Here is a 9,429-nt window from a genome sequence, read left to right as displayed (position 1 = left end):
CATCAAACCCATCTTTACCGTTTCTTTTAGGCTGAAAAATCAGCCACCAGAATCATAGGCAGGATCGCCATATAAAAGATTAAAAGAGAATAGTCGGTTTTATGAGTGACGAATGAGCGAATGCTTCTTTATTCAAATATTGTCGGCTTATTTACATACATATTTACTTTAAGAATACATACTTACATACTTATTTACTTTAAGCATACATACTTACATACCACTCGACACAAAATATGTACCTACACATCTGTGTTGAGCTGTGACTTCTGTGGGAAATGCAATGTCAGCAAATTTGCCTAAATGCAAATCTGGTTTGGTTGTGCGTTGTACACACACCTGTATTAAATCGTGTGAATTGCTCTGTCAGCAACAATTAGCAAATGCCCCTTTTGTGTTGGTTAAAATTTAGACTCTTTTTTTTACAGGGTGGTTTACTCATTTGGCATTGAAATTGTCGGCTGTTTACACTACAGAATGACGTAGCTCGTCAGAAGTTTATATAGTGGTTATATAAAGCAATCTAACTACTAAATATACATGTGCAAAACGATAAATTAGATGCAATTGTAGCAATAAACAAGATTTAACGGTGGTCGAGTTCAAATACGGGAGATTTATATTTTTTACTGCTAGCTGGTGACGAGAAACCAAAAAACTATAGTAACTTTTGCAGAGATCTACGGTATGTTCCGGTCGTAAAGGTACCAATCGCTTGCTGACTGAGCAGCTTCTGCTGGCGCAAGCATCGCTTCCAATCCCCACTGTCCTTGAATATTCTGTGTATCGTTCCTTCGGATGATACGATGCCAACGTAGATTTGATGTGGATGAGGCACTCGATGCGTGCTCGGATGTTGGCTTTACAACCGCAAGGTAACCCTTAACACAAATGAAACAGGCAAGTATGGATGGCACTGAACGGCTAAGTATGACCGCAAGTATATTTTCAGATGTCACTCTTATTTCCGCAACATTTCGCAGAAAATATGCCAGCCATTTGCCACATCGAAATCTCTCGATGGGTTAATGTCGTTCCAGGGCAAGATACCCAAATCCAAGGGTTCTGTGATGCCTCGGAAAAGGCATATTGCGCAGCGATTTACATCCCCACACATGTAGACAACCAAATAAAATCTTCTCTTTTGGTTGCGAAAGGCAAAATTGCCCCCATAAAAACTGTAAGCTTACCCCGGTTAGAGCTATGTGGTGCAGTCCTACTCGTCAAACTGGCTTCAACTGTTCGAAAACAGCTCGACCTACAAGCATGCAACACTTTCTTATGGTCAGATTCTGATATTGTGCTACCCTGGCTAGAAAAATCTCCATCGACCTGGAAGATTTATGTGGCCAACCGTACCTCTCAAATCCGAGAATATCTTCCTAGCGGCACCTGGCGCCATGTATCCAGCCAAGAAAACTTTTCTGATCTTGGCAAACGTGGTTGCAAGAAGCAAGATTTGATAGGTTCCTCACTTTGGTGGCACGGACCACAATGTCCTTCTTGCCACATTTCGGCATGGCCAAAGCCGAAAGCAGGTAGCGCTTCTCCACCCGAGAAACGCAAGTTCGAAGCATATCACGCACTCGAGGAAGAGGACGATGTTCTTCAACGTTTCTCCTCATACTCTCGAGCTCTCCGTGTGATTGCATACCTTTTCCGCTTTGCGAACAATGCCTGCAAACAAATCCAAATCGGTGGCAACATCACATAATCCCCATCTGACCCACAAAGAGTTGCAACATGCAAAAACGCGACTTGTGGCAATGGCACAATCTCGCCATTTCGGGGCGGAAAAGACCGCCCTACAAAACAAAATGCCTATTAGTAAAAATAGTTCCCTTCTAGCTCTTATCCCCCTTATCGATGGAGACGGCCTCCTACGTATCGGTGGCAGATTGGAACATTCTACATTACCATACAACGAGAAACATCCAGTAATCCTTAGTCCGGATTCGACGCTATGCCAGTTGTATCTAGAGTTTTTACACCGCCTGCTTCTTCATGCACAAATACGGTTAATGCTCCAAATGGTGATGCAAGAGTACTACGTACCAAAACTAAAGCCTCTTATCAAGACATGTATTTTCCAATGCAAATCGTACACGCTTTTCAAACAGAAAACGCGCACGCAAATAATGGCAGCGCTACCCCCAAAGCGCTGCAATTTCTCACTCCCCTTTTCCACAGCATGAGTAGACTTTGCATGTCCATTCCAAATAAAAGCATCGGTGTTGAGTTTGACCACTATCATAAAAGGGTACGTGGCTGTATTAGTTTGTTCCACAAAGGCAGTACACCTCGAGCTATGCTCGGATCTCACCACCGAAGGCTTTCGAGCAGCATTCGTCCGATTCGTTGGCAGACGAGGTTATCCCTTAAAAATGATGAGCGACAATGGTAAAACGTTCATTGGCGCTCAACGCGCATCTGAACGCGACTTCGTTAAATTTATTAACGAATGCTTCGCGGACATTTTGCAGAAATATGCCCCACTGGCAGTATATTCCACCCAGTTTCCCTCATATGGGCGGCTTGTGCGAATCCGCAGTAAACATTTTAAAACCAACTTCAAAAAAGCCGCTGCATCCCACAAGTTAACATTCGAAGAATTCACGACGCTTTCCCAGGACCCAGCTGACTTCACAGCGCTCACTCCGGGTCACTTCATCCGAGGTGCACCGCTATTATACTGAGACAAACGCGGAAGACCTCTCCTTAATAAATCGATGGGAAAAACTCAAATCGCTTCATCACCAATTCAGTCGACGATAGAAAGAGGATTATCTGAAGGACCTTCAGAAGCGCTATAAATGGCAAACGCCACATCGAAATCCTCAAACAGGCGACCTCATCGTAATAAAGAAGATTCGCTCCCACCCACCGAGTGGCGTCTGGGACGAATCGAGAACGTTCGCCTCCGCCCTGACAACCACATTCGGGTTGTAGAGGTTCGCACCCAAAATGGGCTTATTATGCGCCCCTTAGTTGATCGTCCCGATCAGACAAATCTCTCGATCTAAACGCTGCTAGCATCGCCAAATGTACCACTCTTCTATTTCGTGATTTCCCAATTGCTCGTATGCGGTAGATGACATCACTGATCGTCTTCACAACTCTGTACGGCCCTTCCCAACTGCAACGATATTTGGATGGAACACCTTTCCGCCGGTGAGGGTTGTATAGCAGTACCAAATCTCCCTCCCGGAAACCTTCCGAATTATTTTCCTTGTCGTACCTGTGATTCATCTTACTACTCATTATCCTGGATCGTTCCCTCGCACGCTGTTGCTTGGCCAATGAAGAACTACTTCGCAGAGCTTGATCTTGACGGATTGACTTTGCATCATCAGTATCGTCTTGCAGTTTCATAACAGTAGTGCGCGCTGGCTTGAAACCACCCTTGCATTCTTTCTGGAAAATTCTTTCAGTCGTTTTAGTGCGTGCATTAGGGTTTGTCAATACCAGTGTTTTTCTCACAGGTGCCTTTGATTTCGCTTTATTTGGCCCATTCGATCCATCAACCTTTGCTCGATCTACTTTCCTTGACTTTCGTGGTCTCTGTCGAATCTCCTCCACCAGCACTCGCTTACTGCTGAACCCTTTTTCCAAACTGAAGTTAAGTGGCTCATCTTGGTTCTCATAACGTATCACCCTTCTCTGCATATCGATCTTGATGTTATGGTCAACCAAGAAGTCCACTCCCAATATAACTTCATCAACAATCTCCGCCACAACGAATTTGTGTAAAACCATGACCTTCCCAATTAAGACTTCACAGATCACTTCTCTCCGGACTTGGCTATACTCGCCAGTGACCGTACGCAACCTCGCTCCAGGTAATGAATTTACCCTCCTGTAGACCAAATCAGATCGAATTAAGGAATGAGATGCGCCCGTGTCTACAGTCAGTACACGCTCCTTGCCATCGGCATTCCCTCTGACGGTAAGACTGCTTGATTTTCTTCCAATTTGCGACACAGATATCACAGGACATTAAATAGTTGGGCCAAGTTTTCGTTCTTTACATCTGATACACTCTTGCTCATCTCCTCCAGCTTTGCGTTTAGTGCCACCCACATTGTTGGAACTATTAGGACCAAGATCGCAATGACGTGCAATGTGGCCGGGCTTCCCGCATTTGAAGCATTTGATAACTCTTCCACTCCGCTCTTGCGATCCTTTCAGCACCTCCAATATTGCGCCTAACCACTCCGGCCTTTCTACTTCCACAAGGCGTGCTTTGAAAACTGGCTTACACAGAAGTGACGCTGTTTCTTGAGTCAGCGCATGGGATACCGGTTCTGCGAATGTGGGTTTTGGGTTTGCATATGTCGCTCTCTTCGTTTCTACGTTCCGTATGCCGTTTATAAAACTCTGTATTTTTACCCTCTCGGTGTACTCCACGGGTGCGTCCGCATTTGCCAAATGAGCCAACCTTTCAACATCCGAAGCAAACTCCTGCAAAGTCTCATTCGCTCTTTGGTGGCGGTTTTGCAACTCAATTTGGAATGTCTGTTTTCTATGCTCGCTTCCATAACGTCTCTCGACAGCGGCCATCAATGCTTCATAGCTGTTCCGTTCGTACTCTGGAATAGTCTGTAAGATTTCGGCAGCTGGTCCTTTCAATGCTACGAAGAGTGCAGCAACTTTATCTTCAGCATTCCAGCTGTTCACTGTTGCGGTCTTCTCAAACTGTAGCTTAAAGACCTGGAAAGGAACAGACCCGTCAAAGGATGGTGTTTTTGCCTTTGGATTACTCGCTAAAACAGCTGGGCGATTTAATTGTAACTGCTCCATACGACCCTTCAAATCATCGACTTCTGCCTGAAATTGAGCAATTTTTGCATCCTGCGCTTCCAGCTCTGATGTTACCCTTGCTTCCTGTGCTTCTAACTGTGAAGACATTTGAGCCACCTGCAATGATAAGGGCTCCTCTTTTTCTTCCATCTTGGATGTTATGCGTGTCTCCTGCGATTCCAGTTGGTATGCCATATTGGATGTAATCTGTGTCGACATTTCTGTAATACGCGTTTCTTATGCTTCAATCTTCGATGTTATTTCTGCCGACATTTCTGCAATATGTGCCTCCTGTGCTTCCATCTTGGATGTTATCTGTGTCGACATTTCTGACATACGCGTTTCTTGTGCTTCAATCTTCCATGTTACTTCTGACGACATTTCTTTTACTGTCGATGTTTGTGCAGATATTGCAGCCAAAATCATATTCAAGTCTGTGCTCGTAACTGTCTGCGTTGTTTCATTTTTCTCTTCAATTTTTGTTGTTGTCTCGTCCCCATCAGGATAAAAGACATACTCGTCCACAACAATTCCTTCTGCTTCCATTGCCTCTCGTAGCCGTGCCTGAAGTTCAAGTTTAACGCCGCTTGTATTCAATCCACGGCTCTCCAACTCCTTCTTCAGTTGCTGGATCTTCAATTCACTGAACTTTGCCATGTCCTTGTTGTCCTCGGGAATTTATTCAACAATTCCTCTTCTGACACCAATTGTAACGATTTTACTGCAATTTCCCTTATTTGCAATCTTCTACTAAGGTTCGAATCACTAAACTGTTGAATAAATAACTCCAATATTGAATAATGGAAAAATGGCCTTTAATAAAGTACTTCACAATAACACTTATACTTTGTAACGAATAGCTTGCTTAATAACCAAACTGATTGATAGCTCAAATGAAACTCTTTCAAAATAATACTGCTATTGCTCGCTAGATACCGTCTTAATCGAAAACTGCCCATAGCGCCTCTACCGCTGATGCTTTTATACTCTGTGATTTCCTCGTGGCATCTTCTAGGCGCTTCCAGAATTTTACTTAGTTAGTTATAAATTTCTCAGCTACAACTACAGATGTATAATTACTCATTTGAGTAATACTTGCACAAATTATTGCCCTCTCTTGTGACAACTCAGATAAGATATATGCATGTGTTTGTGCATTGCTTCTCCGCTGCTCGTATACGTACATATGTGTAAACGCAATTATTGATTCGTTTATGTAGATACATAATTATTGAATTATTGATGTGAATTCACGTCACTGCTTAGCATCGGCCTAGAGATGGCAGCACCTCTTAGTTTTGCTAATATTCGTAACAATATTTATTTGAAATACTTTGAGTTTGTAAAGAGTGAACAGTTAAAATCAAAAGTTGAAGTTTTAACAAAATTAGGATGTACTTATTGAATTAAATTAACTTAATTTCTATATTGTGAAAGAAAAAATAAATAGCAAAGCATTATATCGTTTTAAAGAAAACCAAACATCTTTTTATTTGTGTAAAAGGTAGTGCAGTGTAGCGAAGAGAGGCCAAAGTTATTCAGAGAAGGTTACATGAATCGATTCGTATGGATCAGCCGCAGTGCATAGGCCTATTTTTTTTAACAAATATTACTCTATTTGTTTATAATTGTTTAGGTGGCGGCAGGATAAATTTACCTTACCTCTTTTGGGATGTGGCTGTGTGACTGTGGGTACAGCTGCATTGGTGATGTTATGCTGGTGATGGTGGTGCTTTGATGATTACGGCGGCGGTGTTGTCGTAGATGATGGTAGCGGCAGTAGTAGACACTTTGGTGGATACTAGAAAGTTTATCTACTTCTGCGGAGTGGTGGTGTATAATTAAATAACCGATGCACTTGTTGCTTGTTAAAGGAATTGAGCCGAAAACTATAACTTTACGTTAATGAAAGGTCATTTATCAATTTTAATGCACAAACTATTTTATTTTTAAATAGAAGAGTTTGTATAAATTTTCAGTCACACCGGGATGAGTAAAAGAATTCGAATGAATAAAAAAAGAAATGTCAAAATACATCATATGTGTATGTGTATGTACACACCAACCCGATCTGTCAACTCACGGATGGGGTTGCCAGAGCGGCGAAGTGTGGACTGTTATACTATAATAGATATAAATATAGATATAATTCATGGTCTTAAATATAATAGCCATACATCAAATATTAATGTATAAAAAGGTTCAATGTACATATTTATATATATGCAACTTAGTTACAGTGGTTATAAATAAGGTACATGTTCAAATTCAGTATACAAAATTCAGGTAAAATTCAAGTCTTTCTTTTCGTATAAATTAGGTATAAAAATATAATGTTGACTGAAGTTGGCTGCGGATGACTGCAATAGTCGCTCAGGCAATAATTAATATAAAAAGTTTTTTGTAAATTCGAACAATCTCTCCAAATATCGAAATTTACTTTCGTGCACAAAAGCGCACCATCTGTAGGACCAATTATGTAAGTGGTCTAAGACACAAACCTACATATTATGTAACTCCGCTGAATTCGAAATTCGAAAAGCTGCGTAGTCGTGTTGCTCAAATGTTTCACCTACATACATATGCGTACGCCCCAGACGGTGAAAGAATAAAACATGGTTTCCCATTTTTGCCACTTACCTATAGTGGCCTCTACCAAAATCCTAAAAAATTGTTCCAAGATAAATTTGTATCTTAAATAGAATTAATTTTTGACCTACCCATTTTTTGTGGCAAATTTCACTAAGACGTAAATACATACATAGGTCTTTATTTAACAGATTCTTTGTTTTCTATTTTAGTTGCTTTCAAAAAAAACATGAAATCACAAATAATGAGTTAACTTTTGTTGAAACTAACTAATTTATTTATAACAATTAACGGTAAATGATGTATATTGGCAATACATCATATACATCATTAATCCACCCTGTCGGAAAATCAACAAAACAAAATAAGTCAATTAATGGCAAATTTGCCCGAAAATGTTTTTGCATTTGCAGATTTAATCCTCATTTTAGATAAAGTACGTCTTATACTGAACAAAAAAGAAATAAATTTGCTACAAAAATATAACATTCAATTCTTTATATTGTTTTTTATGCTAATTTATTTTATTTCTTATTTTATTTCAACTGTGTTTATTATTTAAATGCAACTTGACTGAATCGGAAAATTTCACGTTGTATATTAAACGCAAAAAAGCCCCAAAAACGTTTTTGATTTTAGGTCAAAACGGCAACCGGCATCATAGCGGCCGTATTGCATAGGCCATATATTAAAAAAAACTTTGCTGGTTTATATACCCATTAATCGGATACTTAGATCCCATAACCCTACTTTGTTTATGTTGCTTAAAGTTATGAAATTAATTTCATTTTAGTAAATATGTTTGCATGAATAATATCAATGCTTTTGTTTTTCTTTTCTTTATAATTTATTCTGCACTGTTATATCTTAGTATTATATCGTTCACAGACGATATTTTATGGTAGATATGGTCATATATATTCATGAAATGCAGTATTTACAAATTTAATATAAATTAAATACGTACATAGATCTCAATGGGAATCCCAACATGAAATATCCGAACATAAGAATCTTCATATTTCCATAATGATAACATTAAAACCCGGAAAAAAGTCTAAGTACACTTAATGCGTTTTTATTATTCACTTCACTTATTTTTTTCGCACTTTAAGTACTTTATTTTTTTTCTTTCATTTTACATTTTTTAGTAAACTCTGCCTTCATTCCCATTACATAATTTTTATATTTTTATTTTATTTTTTATGAAGGTATCCTTAACTATTTTCGAAATTTTCGTTTTGTGTCACACTTATGTAGTATATGTATTTATACAAAATTAAACTCGGTAAAGCGCCAATTGCATACTTAACGGGTGGTGAGAAATAGGTTAAACTCCTTTCCTCCTATTCGTTTTTTACTAAAAGTTCGTGTTTTTTGAATTATGACACTATTGAAGTAAACGGGCGATATATGTATGTAATCCGGCATCCCAATTCATGCACTGTGAGAAGGCCACCCTACGTCGTAAAACATGAGAAGAGAGAGAGAACGAAAAACGAAACAGTTAGTCATAAGAGATAAGTGGTCAGCCGAACATCAGTATTAGCCGTATTTTACAAAACTTCTTAAATCTTTAATTTGACTCTGAATTTGTCTTAAATATAATTATACTTAAAATTGAATTGAATTACTTTACTGTACAATATATAATTTTCATTATATAAACATTTTTATTCACAAATCAAACTCTTTTGATTTACATGGGGGCTCAACCGCTCAACCAAGCAGACAAATTTCTGGTGAAGCAGCATGTTACATTCAAATAAAAAGCAGCGTGGGAAGAACAAGAAACCAAGTTCGATCACAAAAAGTGAACAAGTGTGTATCCAAAGCGAAGCGAACGACACTTTCAAAATACAACGGCGTAAAGTAGGTGAGAAAGACGAAAACGAGGAACAGCTGAATGCGCAGGGCAACAGTAGCGTACTTGAATCTACTCCGTGTGTAGCAAGCAGAGCAGGCAACAGCGCAGGCAGCAGCGCAGGTGAAGCAGCAATGGACAACGAACAAGAAAAACGAAACAACAGCTTTGAATCA

The 9,429-nt window shown here is 39.5% G+C and overlaps 1 protein-coding gene across 1 annotated transcript in view; it reads right to left on the bottom strand.

Moving 5' to 3' along the window:
* Nucleotides 1-7,783: 7,783 nt before the first annotated feature.
* The window catches only part of ND-13B (NADH dehydrogenase (ubiquinone) subunit ND-13B), a 206,914-nt gene continuing 205,268 nt past the window's right edge, over nucleotides 7,784-9,429 (bottom strand). The window contains exon 4 of the mRNA XM_067782210.1: nucleotides 7,784-8,849. The gene's annotated coding sequence lies outside the window, so the exon portion shown is untranslated. The remainder of the gene's footprint in view (nucleotides 8,850-9,429) is intronic.

The sequence above is a fragment of the Eurosta solidaginis genome, chromosome 4, assembly GCF_040869045.1.
Source record: "Eurosta solidaginis isolate ZX-2024a chromosome 4, ASM4086904v1, whole genome shotgun sequence".
In the NCBI taxonomy this organism is placed as follows: Eukaryota; Metazoa; Arthropoda; class Insecta; order Diptera; family Tephritidae; genus Eurosta; species Eurosta solidaginis.
This window is presented reverse-complemented; position numbering and strand designations above follow the sequence as displayed.